Here is a 15818-nt window from a genome sequence, read left to right as displayed (position 1 = left end):
TCCGGCCTGTGCTCATCCTCTGTGCTTACTGGACACGACCTTGTGAAGAGTTTGTGGCACACAAACTGCACAAAGACTTTTTACCACGTGGGCACATCCAGCAAGGTGGGTTGGCTCAGCGCAGGTGGGTGCAAACACCCGTGGCCCCATACCTTCGGGGCCTGCTATAGGATTGGAAGCCTGGATGCTCTGCATTGCGGGCCCCCAGGGTCTCCAGGACAAGGAGAAAACGACCCTTCCCCTGGCCCTCAGACCCCCAGGGCGCAGGGTCCCCAGAGGCCGCACATACGGCTTCTTCCCCCAGGACATATGCAGAATCTCTAATCAGCACCTCCTCCAACGGCGGCTCGGCGGCTCGAGCTCCTCTGAGATTGGAAATGTCTGAATGTAGGACAAGTGTGAGAAGGGGAACGTGGGACAGTCATCGTGCGCTCTGGGCAGGCACCCTGGCCCTGGCCCTGGTTTTCTGTGTTGCTTTGCTAACGTGACTCAGGTGTCCATGTCCTCAGGCAGAATGGGAAGGGTAGTGACACCCACCTCGGAGGACTCAACGAGATAGTGTTGGTGGACGCATTTCATACAAAAGGTACTCCACAGAAGCTAGTTGAGTTCACGTCCGAGGAAACAGAATGGAGATAGATGGCCACAGCCATTGTGAGCACTCAACCCCCGAACAAAGCTCCCTGTGAAATTAGAGAAATTTGCAACCCTGGCATGTTGGCTGGGATCCCGGGAAGGGATGGGCACTTAGGGCGGCGGAGCCAGCCCCAGCCCCAGACAGCAGGCTCCGGAGGGCCAGGCGTGGGGAGCAGATTCACATCTTGTCCTGGGGATGCTGCACTTGGAATGACATTATTGATTCTGTGGTTCAGGTTGCCGAAGGGAGGACAAGGGGCCGAGTCTCGTTATGGAAAGCCTTTATGCCTGCTGTAATTTCTACTTAGAGAGGCATTTGGCAATTATTTTCGTCATCTCTACTTTAAAACAACCTCGGGGGATGCCTAGGTGGCTTAACAGTTGAGTGTCTGCCTTCCGCCCAGGGTGTGACATCCTGGAGTCCCAGGATTGAGTCTCCCATCAGGCTCCCTGCAGGGAGTCTGCTTCTCCCTCTGCCTGTCTCTGCCTTTCCCTCGGTGTCTCTCATGAATAAATAAATAAAATCTTTAAAAAAATAACAAAACAGCCTCAGTGCTAGGTATTTTCAGTTCTCAAAGGCAGGGGACAAAGGGTGCTGGCTGGGGAACAGGCAGCCCACAGAAGAAGTGAAGGGTGCACGGCTCCCAACTGTCAGGCTCACTCTTAACTAAGCAGACTCCCCCACCCTGCTCCGTGAGTGCCTGGGCAGGGCCTCTCCATCACCCATACAGAGCTCAGGTGGTCCCTCACAAGCACCAGAGAAACACAGGCACATGATCTTGAGCAATCATGTGACTGCTTTTCCTCGTGGCTCAAGGCAAGAGGTAAAAAGTGACCTTTCACAACCACATCCTGAGAGGATCTGCCTGCCAGCAAGTCCTGGGGCAGCGATGTTGGAGCTCTTCCGGGGATCAGATCCTGCAGATGGGCCTGAGGTGGGCAGGGCTGAAGTAGCCAGACAAAGCCTCAGTTTTCAGCACCTGAAAGAAACCATCACAGGAGTATGGCCCCCATGGGGTGGAGGGGGATGTCGAGGCATGGCACAGAGGTGAATCCAGGGGTGAAAGCAAAGGCTGCTCACACTTACATTGAACCTGTTGTGTGCAGGGCCTGTTCTCATTTCTTGGCAATGACTCTGGTAGGCGAGTATGATCATTACCTTCTGTTGCAGAGGCTCGGGCCTGAGCTCAGACAACCTTGCTCCCAATTCCTGGACCTTCCCTGTTCTCTGCCAAGCTGCATCTCGAAGTGGAACTGAGTGGGAGCCCGTGGAGCTCAGTGTGGGGCCCCGGGTTTCAGGACCAGTGCCCCTCCTCCAGGAACTCGTGCCCGTGACCACAGGAATATCACTGTCTGGCCCCAATACCAGAAGAGGAGCACTCTTGGCGTGTGCCCTACGGGGTGGGTCAGTTTTCAGAGGACAGGATGTTTAGTGAGCTTCTCTTGAACTCCAGTGAGAACATGGTGAACCCTCTAGGCCAATGGCGAGGGGAATTAGGAGGACAGGGCTGGTTGCTTTTCCTCCTTTGCAAAAGCCAGCAGGCACCTGAAATCAGCCCCCAACCTCAGGCCTGACCCTGACCCTTCCTTGTCCTGGGAATGGTTTATCGATTCCGAAGGACGCATTTAATTTCATTTCATTCCAACATCAGAGCATCTGCCTCTGCTCACTGAGGCAGAGCCCCTCCTCTCTTCCGAAAAAATCCCAAGTTAACAACGATCTTGCATTAAGGAGTTGACCCAGTATGAAAGCTGCCTGTGTGTGGCCCTGCTCCATAGGGGCGTTCCTGGACCTGGAGTTTTGGGAGGATTCCGAGGGGTCGTGCATATACACCTGCTACACGTTCATTAACAGCTGGCTGCTCACAACCACCTCCAGGCAAGCAGCTGGAGGGGGCATCCGTCCTGGGACAGGAAAGTTGCGGGGCCGTCCGACCCCCATGAGCCAGGTGATCACTGGTTCTAGTCCCTGGGGCCTTCCCTCCACCAGGTGCTTCCCGTGATGCTGGCAGCAAACAGGGCGGCAGCTGAGAGCCGCCAAGCGGAGCTGGCCGTGGCCGGTCACTTACACTCCCCAGTGCTGCCTGCTGGCTTCCAAGCTGAGGCACAGGTGCCCGCCCCTCCTGTCGGGACTCTGCCAAAGCTTTTGTAATATTTTAAAACAGCCATTGAAATGCCCGGTGACCAAATTTCCTTTGGAGATTGAAAAGTTGCAATTCGGAGGATGGCAGCATTCTGGAAGCTGTGACAGATTTGCTTTCCAGGGGCTGGGAGGGGCAGGTCCTCATAAAAAATAAGATTGATTATTTACTTGAGAGAGAGAGAGAGCACATGAGCGGGGGTGGAGATGTGGGGCTGATCCCCAAACCCCAAGATCACGACCCTGAGCCGAAGGCATATGCTTCACCCACTGAGCCACTCAGGCGCCCAAGAGCTCTATCTTTGTAAAAATGTCCATAATGGGGCACCTGGGTGGCTAGTGGTTGAGCGTCTGCCTTCGGCTCGGGGTGTGATCCCAGGGTTTGGGGATCAAGTCCCATATTGGGCTCCCCACAGTGAGCCTGCTTCTCCCTCTGCCTGTGTCTCTGCCCCACCCCCGTGTGTCTTTCATTAATAAATAAATGAAATCTTCTAAATCAATCAATCAATCAATCAATCAATCAATCAAAACAATGTCCATAGAGGCCTGACTTGCATTATCCGTATCCCATCCATTAGCAACAGCCATACAGAGTTTTGAAAGAGGTAAACCCAGAAGGAGAAGGAGTTAGCTCTTGGGTACCAGGAAAAGCTACAAATGTCACCTGGGCACCTGTGAAGGTGTCTCCCCATCAGTGACACCACCTGTTGCGCTCTGGAGAAGGGGATCCTGGTGAAAGGATCCCTCAGGCTCTCTCCTTTGGGAAATAGGAAGATTACAACGCAAATGGTTAATCCAAAGTAATCATCACTTACAAAGGACTCCCACACTGGGGACTCCTGGGTGACTCAGCAGCTGAGAGTTTGCCTTGTCCCGGGGTTGTCCAGGGTTCTGGGATTGAGTCCCTCATCGGGCTCCTCACAGGAAGCCTGCTTCTCACTCTGCCTGTGTCTCTGCCTCTCTTTGTGTCTCTCATGAATAAATAAGATCTTGAAAAAAAAAAAAACCAACAACCCAAAAGACTCCCACATAATACAGAGCTTTAAAAAATGTGAAATTAAGCCAGGAGCTGCCTTCAGACACAGGGAAGTGTGTCTAGTCCCCGCCTGTCCTAAAAGGCACAATCCAGCACTGCGTTTGGGTCAAGCCCAGTGTACACAGATGCTAACAAGGCTGATTTGCCCCTTTCCCTCTTGTACTGGAGAGTGTGAAGCTCTGAGTACAGGGATCCAGAAAGGAGCATCTTAACCCACTTAGGTGGTGGCCTCCTTTAGAGGGAAATGTGAGGCCAGGGCTCCAACTGGCCACTACCCTGAGAGGGAAAGCTCTTGTGCTGCAGACTATATACTGGTCATGCAGCCTCTGGCTGTGTCCCTGAGGGTCCTGCTGCTGTCAACTGCCTGCTAACACATCCTTCTAGTCCTTTCTCTAGCTGAGGGTTGAGTGCCACGTGCGCTAGCTCTGCAGGGTTCATTCACCCCAGGGCTGGAGCTCTGCAGCTGTGTGGGAAGGTTACATGTTTGCAGATCAGCATAGTAGGGGCAGAGTGACTTGGAAGCCACTTCATTTTTCACTTCATCAAACTCCCACTCACTGGGAAACTCGAAACCAGCGATATGAAACCTTTCTGGAGTTGTGACACCCTATTGTCACTCACTTTAGTTCATCAAACACCCACCCCTCTGAAAAATGCTGTGAGGTACGTATTTATTTTTAAGATGAAGGTGAACCAAAATTGAAAAAATACCTGAGAATTTTCTGGCACGGTAGCAAAAAGGAGGTTTACGGGAGGTGATTGGAAATCAGAGCAGGAAATCTGCACTCTGTGCAGAGGATACAGTTGTCCCCAAAAGTCGGCCTCCCTCCCAGCATGCACACCCTCGCCTTCCCTGGCACCCTCGCCTGCTCACTGCCCTGTAACTCCCTCCATGACGCCCCATGCAGGATAGGCCCTGACCCCTCACCCCTGCCCTGCACCTTTCTCCTTGCAGAGCTTGTTAACACCTACCCAACGCCAGCTCCACTGCAGGTGTGGCTCTTGTCGTCGTTGCTTTGGACAGGTGCTGATACCTGCTAGTTCCTTGTCGGCAGGAAAAGGTTAGCAGGGTTAACAGTGATGAGAATGAGTCCCTCCCAGGGATATGCTAATGGAGCCAGAGGGAATATCGCACCCGGAAGAAATTATTGCCACTGGAATTTCAACAGGCACAGAAACAGCTGGTGGGAGCTGGGAGAGGCATCCACTCCGCCTACGGTAATGCCCATCCTCCCGGTGCAGGCTTTGCTTTGGGACTGCGTAAAAGGCACTGGATGAGGGTCAGGTGACCTGAATCTGGTCCCGAGTCACTCTAGTTCAGCCAGTATTTTCTAAGCACCTGCTGTATACCTGGCATTGGAGTCCAAAGGTGAAGGAGACGAACCCTTTGTCCTCAGTGAACTCCTCGTCTAGCAGGAGGCAACAGATACCACGAAACTGCTCCCCCAGAGGTGGACAGACTGCTGAGGGAACATGAGAGAGAGGGTGATGAATTCTGCCTGGAGAAAGTTCCAGAGAATCTGTGTTTGCACTGGGCCTTTAGGAATGAGAGAGCTTTGGCAGCCCGAGAAACGGAGGGAGGACAGTGCGGGGGGGCAAGGCTGGAATGGAAGCACAAGAGGCGACTGCTGGGAAGTGGGTCAGATCACAGGGAGCATGATGAGGGAGGGGGCAGGACTGAAGCCAAAAAGCAAGGAGGGGGCCAGATGCTGAAGGGCCGCCCTTGCCTCGCTCATGAGTGGAGACGTGAGCCTGCACGTTGTGCGGAGCCATGTGAGGTTCTTTAAACCTTCGTGGAAAGACCCATTCAGGAGACTGCTACCTTCTCGCAGATGGTGATGGAGGGAAGGAGGGGCCGGCGAGAGGAGGGGACAACCCACAGCTCAGGTGCCTCCAGAGAGAGGAGAGGAAGTCAAGAGTGACACATGAGGTGTCTTGTACACGCTGCTCAGAGCAGGAGCCTTTGGGAAACAGCGAGCTTGGGTGGGGGCTTGGGGGTGCGCAGACTAGGGCACCAAGTGAAGGTGGTTGCTGACCACTCTGCAGAGGTCTCTTCTCCTGCTTGTGATCTGATCGTCTTCAGAGGACACCGAATCTGCTGTGCCAGCCCCGTGTCCATCTCTGACCCTGCTCTTCTTCCAGTGCTGCCGTCTCTTCTGCTAGTCAGCAGAAAATCTTCCTACCGGCAGGGAACTAGCAGGTATCAGCTCCTGTCCAAAGCAATGACATGCCTACAAAAGTCACCTCTGGGCAGAGCTGGAGGGCACAAATATTTGGGGGGAATAAGGCCATCCATCACGATGGTGATCACAGTGTCTATGATTGGGTGTTAATAGGGGTATTGCATGCAGACGGGTGCAAGGCAGATGGTATGGAATGAAGAGCCTCTGGGACAGCTGCGCCATTAGCCAGAGGCCAAGCCACATGGAAGCTTCTGGAAGCTCAGCTCCCTCTTGAGTACAGACCTACCTCTTTATTTTCTAGAAGTTAAGCTACCCTCCCTCTATTTATCTTTTCCTTTCCCCCTTTCTCAAGTAATATCCTTACCGGGGAAACTAATTATTCTTCCAAAGAGAACTTGTGACTTCCTTCTTGCTTATTTCAGCACAAACATTGTTGAACCAAAACCAATGTTCGTTTATGAATTAGATCCCAGTTGCAGAGATAAAGTAGTTTGGGAAATGTTTGGGTGATTAGGAATACATCTCAAAAACCCTAGAAATGTGAACAATCTGTGACCTAGTAGCCCCACTTCTTAGAATATATTTTTAGTATATGTGCTGCCGAAGCAAGCACCCCACTTCTTAGAATGAAGCCTAGAATAAGAGTGGGTGAGTACATAAATATGTGTGTACAGTATCTCTAATCTGGCTTACTGTAGTAAACAACTAAGAAATAACCTGAAAGTCCCCAAATAAGGGATTAAATATAACCATGACAATGATCCATATAATGGAGTTTTTGGAAAATTAATTCATTAAAAACAACAACGTAGATCAATGTTTACTGACTAGAAAGCGAGAAAGATGTTCAAGATTTATTAAAAATAATAGATTTGTGTAAACACATTATGTGAACTTTTTAATAATACTATCTGGAAACCAAAATCAAGAAAATGTAAATAACAATTATCTGAGAGCACAGTGGCAGGAATTTCTGTTGGTTTGATTATTTTTCTTTCTGGTGTACCCTGTATCTGATGTCCCACACACCTGTTGACTCCACACTGCCACACTGGTCTGAGCCACCGTCCTGCCTCCCCTGGGTCTCTGAAGGACCCTCTCGGCCAGTCTCCTGGGGACCAGCCTCACCCCAAAGACAACAGCCTCAACGGTTCTTTTAGACTGTGTTACTTTTCCTGTCAAAATGCATGGAGTGGTGCCACTCTGAGTGCAGAGCCAAATCCCAGTGGTGACCTCTGGGGTCCTGCTTATCCGCCTGGTTTCCTGTTCCTGCTCTGCCCATTCGCTCCCTCCGCTACAGCCACTCTGGCTTCTGCTGCTCTGACCACACGGAAGTCCTGGCCCTGCCCTAGGGCTCTTGGACTAGCTGTCCCTTTGCTCCCTTTGGATCTGCTCAGACGCCCCATCACAGGCGAGGTCCTGGAGGCCGGTCCGGAGCTGGAGTCAGCATGCAGGCCACTTATTGCGGAGTGTCTGGGGCCGTATCCCACGGTGGGAAGGAGACAGACCCATGAAGCCGTCGGCAACCCCGAGGGGGGCTCTGAAGCTGGCAGGCCTTTCAGAGCTGTCCTGAGCTAGGATGAGGGGCCAGGCCATGCCATCCCTGATTCCACCCACTAGCTGTGTAGGGGGCCCCACAAATATTTGGGGGAATAAGGCTATCCATCCCGATGGCAATCACAGTGTCTGTTATAATCTATCTCCATGTGCTCAGAGCCATCATTGAAGTTTGGGGAGCAGGTCGTCCAGAATCCCAGGGGCTTTTGCTGGAGAAACTTTTACGAAGAAGGTTCTGGGGAGCAGCTCCAGTTCTTGACATTGCCGACTGTCTTGGGACTAGAAGTGGCCTTCTATCCAGTCTAGATTCTCCTTACCCACAGTGGCACGTCTGCTGCTCCAGGTGGCTTACCTGGCAGGGAGACCCAGGCCTTTATCTCGGGGAGATCAGCTCCCTTGTCATGGTGCCCTTCTCAGCCATAGCTGCTATTCTTGTCCATTAGCTGTCAACATTGGACGAGGGAAAGCCAGGGCTCGCCCAGATGGGTCGCCTGTGTGCCGGACGTGTTCACTCTTGCCCCTAATGTGTCAGAGCATCCTGCCTCCTCTTGCTGACACACGTGCGTTTCCAGTGCTGACGTGATGTCTGCTGTGCGTTTGGCACACAGCGCCTGGGCCTGCCAAACAGCAGCCCGAGCTCAGAGTGAAGAGGGACTTTCTTTGGGTCCCTTGGTGGAAACACTTCTTTTGAAACCAGGCCTTCTCAGCTACACAGACAGGCGGCACAGACCCCCTAAGTGGGTCACGGGGAGTGGTGGTGAGCAGAGTCTTTCTGACTCCCAGCTCTTGGGTCCCAGATAGAAAAGGTCTGTTGCCATCCTCACAACCGCCTCCACGGTGATGCTTCAGCGGGGCCTCATCAGCTATCCCTCTGACGGGGTGGTCTGGTATAGGTGTCATGGTCACGTACCTCCTTTGGCACCTCTTTCACTGTAATATGGATCCCTTGGTCTGCAGGCCTCTGTGCTGGTAGAGTGAACACGGAGCCCTTGGATGCCGGTGCCAGTTGAAGACCTACATGGAGGAAAGGCAAAGCCATCCTTGGAGTATCTGTCTAATTCTTGCAAAATTAATTACCGAAAAAAAAAAAAAAGGGAACTTAGTGAAGTAGAACAGGGCTGTACCTCTCCAACAGTGCAGTCCATCGCGACCACTGAAAAGTGTGTTTCAGAACATGATCTATGCTGTAATGTGAGAAAAGCTGCTGACACAATCTTCTGTACACAAAACAACCCATACAACCTGATGTTATAAGTCTACGTGGGCAGGAAAAGACATTCAGTACGTGGGCACTTGTCAGACTCTGTGTGTGTCAGGGTCCCGGCCCTGTTCTTACACATCGGGTTGGCTATATGTTGAAGTCATAACACCCACTAATCATTTATGTGTCACAAACTTAATGCAGACATCCCCAGTCTGTTGTCTCTTCATTTGCATAAAAGTTTTAAATGTTAAGATATTCAGATCTGGTCATCTTTGCCTCACTGGTTGCTTCTCTCGTTTGAAAGCCATTAAGATAGTCATTCCTGCACAGACCTAATAAATACTCCATTTTCTACTAGTATTCTAAACAAAAAAAATCTAATGGCTAGTCCTTGCAAGGCAGCTGGGTGGTCCTCTCAGGGGTTGAGACCTAAGAGAGAACTCAGAGTTGGTCTCTGTGCCTGCAGGCTGTGCACAAGCAGTGGTGGCTGGGTTAGGGGCCAGGCCATTGGGCCCACGCATGGGCTCTGTCTCTCCCACGGTGGCTACTCCACTCACATACGTGCCATACTAGCCCTGGGGTGGCTTTAACCCACCTGGTTATTAGTATTTCTTTGGTGGGTGCTATCTCGGGGGCATTAACCTGCAAACAGAGGATCTTTGCAAAGCACACCCACTCCCATATGTCCATGCAAGTGCCTCTACCACAGATTTCTTAGTCCTAATCTTCAAATTTTTCTCTTTCAAGGCCCTTGACCAAGCCACTCACCACTACTCATGAGTCCTTGATTATTCTAAACCCAGCCGCTTCTTTTTTCACATGAGATGGATGACATTCACTGCTGGAAGTTCTGGCCATTGAGAGGATCTCCGCCTAGCATTGTCTTTCAAGGTCATCCCTGAATTATAGGGTGGTGTAGCTGGCTAGCATCCATTTTCAGCATATACCTGCATATCAAGCCACCCCTTCTGTGAGCCATGCTTAGGAATTTTCCTTCTCTGTTAACTGGGTCCTAACCAGCTATCCAGAGAGCCACAGGGAGCCATGGGAGGGAGCTCAGGCAGAGGTGCTCGGGCAGTAGCGATGTGTGTCTGGGCCGCCAACTAGTTTAGATCCTATATGCCCTTCAGCCCTGCTCATGAAAATCCTGGATTTACCATTTACATTTTATGGTGCACCGTTTTGGGACCACCTGACCTGATGATTCTAGTGGCTTAGATGGAACCCCACTCACAATGAGCCGTTCTGGCTGCCTGGCCACTTGTCCCATGGTCAGGGATCTATCTCTGGGAGGGTCTAATCGATGGCAGAAGCTTTCCAGAAAGGGATTGAATTCTCTGCTGCAGATGGCATGGCCTTGCTCCAGGATCCTGGGGATCTGCATTGTGATTCCCCCACAGGGATGTGTCAAAACTTCCGCTGACACCTCTAGTAACACAAGGCCAGCAGGATCATATGGCCCAAGCGGTAGAACCACTCACACTATACCCTGGATGTTCTCCACGGAGCCCTCTCCTACCCTTGGCCCTGATTAAAGTGGACAGGCTTCCATGTCACCTGGTATGTGGGTTGAAGGGATATTCCCAGGTTTGGAATATGCTACCTGTAGATCTCAGAGGCTTACCAGGTGTTGGACTTCCTTCTCTGTGATGGGAAGTGCAAGAGCCAGTAACATATCCTTTACTGTGGGGGGGATGTCTCAGCATTCCCCAGACCACCAGACTCCTAAAAATGTTGCTGACACTGCAGACCTCTGAATCGTCGATGTCTTCCTCCCGTTCTCTGGGATCGTGTGTTATGGAGGTCTCTAATGCACTAGTCACTGCTTGCTTAGCTGGTCCAGTGAGCATGATGTCATCATTACCCAGCCAGTCCAGGTCTGTATTATGCCAGGAGCAGGAGCATTAACATAGCCCTGGGGCAAGACTGTAAACGTATATACGTTGTCTGTTCCGAATGAATTGACTGTTCTGATCCTCTTTTTGGTAGGGATGGGAAAGAATACACTCATTGGCTCAGTGGCCACATATTATGTGCAATTATGTTAATTTGTTCTAGTGAAGATCATGTTCGGCACAGCAGCTGCAGATGGGGCTCCTGCCTGGTGGACCACAGTAATCTCTAGTCATCGTTCAGGGTCTGCCTGACTTGTGCTGGGTGCAGACTGGAGATCAACGGAGACATGATAGGGACCACCAGCCCTATACCCCTTAGGATCCTGAATCGCTTTTGCAGTTTCTTTTCATGAATCACTTTCAAACCCCCCCAACTCCCCAGAATGCACTATTGTTTCTAATTTACTATCTTGGCTCACAGGGGCAGGTGTGGCATAAGAAAAGCAGTTTTAGGGCAGCCCCGGTGGCGCAGTGGTTTAGCGCTGCCTGCAGCCTGGGGTGTGATCCTGGAGACCCGGGATCGAGTCCCACATTGGGCTTCCTGCATGGAGCCTGCTTCTCCCTCTGCCTGTGTCTCTGCCTCTCTCTTCGCTCTCTCTGAATGAATAAATAAATAAATCTTTAAAAAAAAAAAAAAAAAAGAAAAGCAGTTTTAAAGGCCCTTCTGCCAGATAGCTTTTATTCCACAGGTGGAAACCCCAAGATATGTGCATTCTAATTATATATACAGGGGCTGGGGAAATGACTACCTGCTGGGCCCATGGACCTAAGTGGGCACACAGGGGGCAGCCCTGGGCTAGCCTCCACTTATGGACTGGCACCCAGGTGCTCCAACTGTAGCAGGGATGCTAAGTATGATGATACTTGAGGTCTCTGACTCTCAACTCAGACTCCTGTCCAACAGTCCTGGAAAGGGTAGTCCCTGTTCTCAACATATGGCTAGCTGAATAAATGCCATGGTTCCTTTTAGGGAAAAACCTGGGAAATGCCCACCACATGCATCATCATGGTGTTAAAGAGCACTCCTACTTGGGGACCTGAACCCTCTTTCAATCCATGAGTTCTGGATCTGAAAATTAGGTCCTTTCTGGAAACTGAGCAAAGGATTGTGACTTTTTATTGCATTGGCTCATCTTCTTACCAATCATCCACTTTTTAAAAAAGATTTATTTATTTTAGAGAGAGCAGGGGGAGGGGCAGAGGCAGAGAGAAAGTTGAGCAGACTCTGAGCTGAGTGTGGTGCCTGAAACAAGGCTCGATCCCACCACCACCCTGAGATCATGACCTAAGCCAAAACCAAGAGTCAGAGGCTTCACCGACTGTGCACCACCCACGCGCCCCTCTTGATCTTTAAATTCTTGATTGCTTAGAACTGTGCCTGGCACAGAGTAAGTGTGCAGCACATTTGAAAATTGAGGACAGAGAAGGAGATTGGCATCGTGAGATTTAGGAGGCATCTGCTCTACGGTTGAAGGCAGCATTGCCAGGCTGAGGGACTTGAAACGGAACTGTTCTGTGTCTGTTTCTTATCTGTCAAACAGATAATAAATACTTGAGTATTAACAGGTAATAAATACTCCTCTTAGTGACCTCATGGAAGGACTTCAAGAATAGATGACTCCAATGCTATCCCTACCAAAATCCCAGCTGCCTTTTTTGCAGACATTGGCAGCTGATCCTAGAATTCATATGGAAATCCAAGGGACCCAACATAGCCTGAATCACTACCCCCACCAACAAAAGAACAGTTGGCACTCTCACACTTGCCGATTTCCAAAGCTACTACAAAGGTACAGTAGTCAAGATATTGTGGTGCTGGCATATGGATAGACATATAGGTCAATGGCATGGAATCTAGAGTCCACAAATACACCCTTACATATGGTTGATGGATTTTCCAGAAGGGTGCCAAGAATTCAAAAGGGAAAAAATAGTCTTTGCAACAAATGGTTTGGGAAGAACTGGATATTCTTATGCAAGAGAATGCAGTTGACGCCCTCTATCAAACCATATAAAAATTAACTCAAAGTGGATCAGAGACATAAATGCAAGAACTAAACTATAAAACTCGTAGAGGAAAACACAGGAATACATCTTTATGAGCTTGGATCACGATTAGTTTCTTAAATATGTCACCAAAAGCTTAAGTGACAAAAGAAAAAATAGATACATTGGCGTCATCAAGATTAAAACTTGTATGCTTCAAAGGATGTCATTAAGAAAGTGAAAAGGCAATCCACAGAATGGGAGAAAATATTTACAAATCATATGTCTGATAAGGGACTCATATCTAGAATATATAAGGACATTTAACAACTTGGTAGAAACAAACCCCAATTTAAAAATGGACACAGGCTGGGGAGCCTGGGGGGCTCAGTTGGTTGAGCATCCAACTCTTGGTTTTGGCTCAGGTCATGATCTCAGGGTGATGAGATCCTCTGCGCTGGGCATGGAGCCTGCTTAAGATTCTCTCTTCCCCATCCCCTCGGTCCCGCATGCTTGTTCGCTCTCTCTCTCTCAAAATAAAATAAAAATAAGAGTCTGAATCTTTAAAAAAAAATGGGCATAAGCTTTGAGTAGACATTTTTCCAAAGAAGATATACAAGTGCCCAATAAGCACATGAAAAGATGCTGAGCATCGTTAGTCATAAGAGAGATGCAAATTGAGACCACAGCGAGGTACCACTTCACCCACTAGGATGGCTATGATGAAAACAAGGAATGAAAACAAGTTGGGGAGGATGTAGAGAAACCAGATCTCTCACACTGCTGGTGGGACCGTGAAAGGGAGCGACTGTTTTGGAAAGCAATGTGGCACTTCCTCAAAAAGTTAAACATGGACTTTCCATATGACCCAGAAATTCTGCTCCTACACACACACCCGAGGGAATTGAAAACCTATGTTTTAAGAGAAAACTTAAATATTCAGAGCGGTGTTATTCCTAATACTCAGAAGGTGGAGACAACCCAGATGTCCATCAACTGAAAAATAAACAAGATCCATGTGATAGAATATTCTTGAGCTATCAAAGGGAATGGGGCACAGATTCATCCTACAACATGGATGAACCTCAAAAGCATGCTAAGTGAAAGCAGCCAGACACAGAGGCCAGGAGTGTGTGACTCTGGGTGTATCAAGCATCCAGGATAGACACATTTACAGAGATAGAAAGTAGCCTCGTGGCTGCTGGGGCATGAGAGAGGGGGGTGGGGATGGGAGAGCCTCTTTAGGGGCTCAAGTTTCTTTTTTAAAGTGATGACAATGTTCTAAAATTACAGAGTGGTGATGGTTGCACAACTCCAAATATGCTAAAACCCACTGAATTGTACACGTCTAAAAGAATGAATTTTATGGCATAGGAATTACATCTAAATAAAACTGCTTTAAAAAAAAAAAGGTAAATGACACAATGAGCTGTCTCTTGAATCAAGAAGTGGAGGCTGGACTCGTTGCAAACCTCAGGGTGACAGAGACCTGCAGGGTCACAGGGCAGCTTGCACCTTGTCCACCCTGTTCTTAGCGCAGCCAGTGGCGCCCCTGTGACCCTGGCACTGTGCCTGCCATTCCAGCAGGTTGTTCCATGGCATTCAGAGCCTGAGTTAGCCAGCGGCCATGTGCACTGCCAGCTCTGCTGGGTGCCTCCCCCGCAGGGCCAGGCTCTGCTGAGGTCAAACAGCCCACTTGGGGGTCCTCGGTGCTGGGCCTGGAATGTGTCCTCCATCTGCATCCACAGGACTCCCCTGATCCTGCAGGCTCTTTATCCCCCACTGAGTCACAAAGGGCACGCACTTGCCAAATCTGGTGGATCAAACATACCACCAGGGTGATTTTTTTTTTTTTAAGATGGATTCCTGAGGCTCACCTTGAATCAGGAGGTCTGGGTGGGTCTGGGAGTCTTGAAGCTCCCCCAGGTGATTCTCATCATCAGCCAGATCTGGGCACCTTTGATCCAGTAAATTCACCCTCCCACCCAGGGCTACGGCATCCCTGCCAAGCGCTTGACTCAGCCTTTCCAAGGAGCGTTCCCTGGCTCGCCTCGCCTCAGTGCGCTGCTCCACCCACAGGCTCACCACCCTCCTCCTGCGCACCCTGCACTGCTGTCACCTGTGTGGCCAGCTCCCCCGCCCCCAACTAGACTAAAAGCCCTTTGAAGAAGGGGACTGTGTGTTATTTAATGTTTTACCCCCAATTCCTGACTCACAGTAAGGGCTCAATATATTTGAGGAAGGAAGGAAGGAAGGAAGGAAGGAAGGAAGGAAGGAAGGAAGGAAGGAAGGAAGGAAGGGAATCTAATAGTCATTGTTTGAATGGGGTGACCGTGCTTGCAAATCATTTGGTAGTGATGATATTTATCTGGATATTATATAAAAGCAATTAGAATTTGATGGATGTATCAGTTCTGAAGATCTGGCTGGAAGCTAGCTGCCTGCTCTTTGGAGGAGCTGGTCGAGCTGTTCTCACAAGAGCAGCATTTAGGAAGATGGACCATTTACTGGAAGAGTTTGATGTATGTCCGAGGACCAAGAATAAACTCCAAACCAGACTTTGTTGCCTATAAGTCCCAAAGGAGAATAGGAGCTGACCGTTTCTCAAACCTGGGAGGACTTAGGTCTACCCATTCATCCAGCCAAGGGCAGGTTCATGTTCTGGGGGGCCCGAAGCTCAAACAACTTTGGAGGGCCTCCTTAAGAAAGATCTTGTTTCTCTAACACCCACAAACCTGCAGCGTCAGGAGCTTAGGACACACTCATTTTTGTGACCCTGCTCGTTTGTGACACACCAGGTGAGTCTCCGTGGTGGGGGGTGGGAGTCCTGGAAGTCATTCCCATGCTGGATAGCTGATAAGTCAGCTATACACCTTCCATGACATATACCACACAGATAAGTCCCCGCAGCCCATACTAATGTGTTCCCAGGGCATCTTCCTCCTAGCTGGATCTCCTCCTGCCCACTGCCGCTCCAGTGTCACTTGATGTGAGGGGAAGGGGTGGGGGGGAAACTAGAGTAGAGACAGAGGCTTCAACTAGTTAAAATAGCTTACTTTTGAAATTTCTTTTTAAATAAAAACATATAACCAGGGGACACCTGGGTGGCTCAGTGGGTTAAGTGTCTGCTTTCAGCTTCAAGCCCCAAATTGGACTCCCTGCTCAGCAGAGTCTGCTTCTG

The sequence above is a fragment of the Vulpes lagopus genome, chromosome 1, assembly GCF_018345385.1.
Source record: "Vulpes lagopus strain Blue_001 chromosome 1, ASM1834538v1, whole genome shotgun sequence".
NCBI classification, from domain to species: Eukaryota; Metazoa; Chordata; class Mammalia; order Carnivora; family Canidae; genus Vulpes; species Vulpes lagopus.
Note: the sequence above shows the minus strand (reverse complement) of the source record.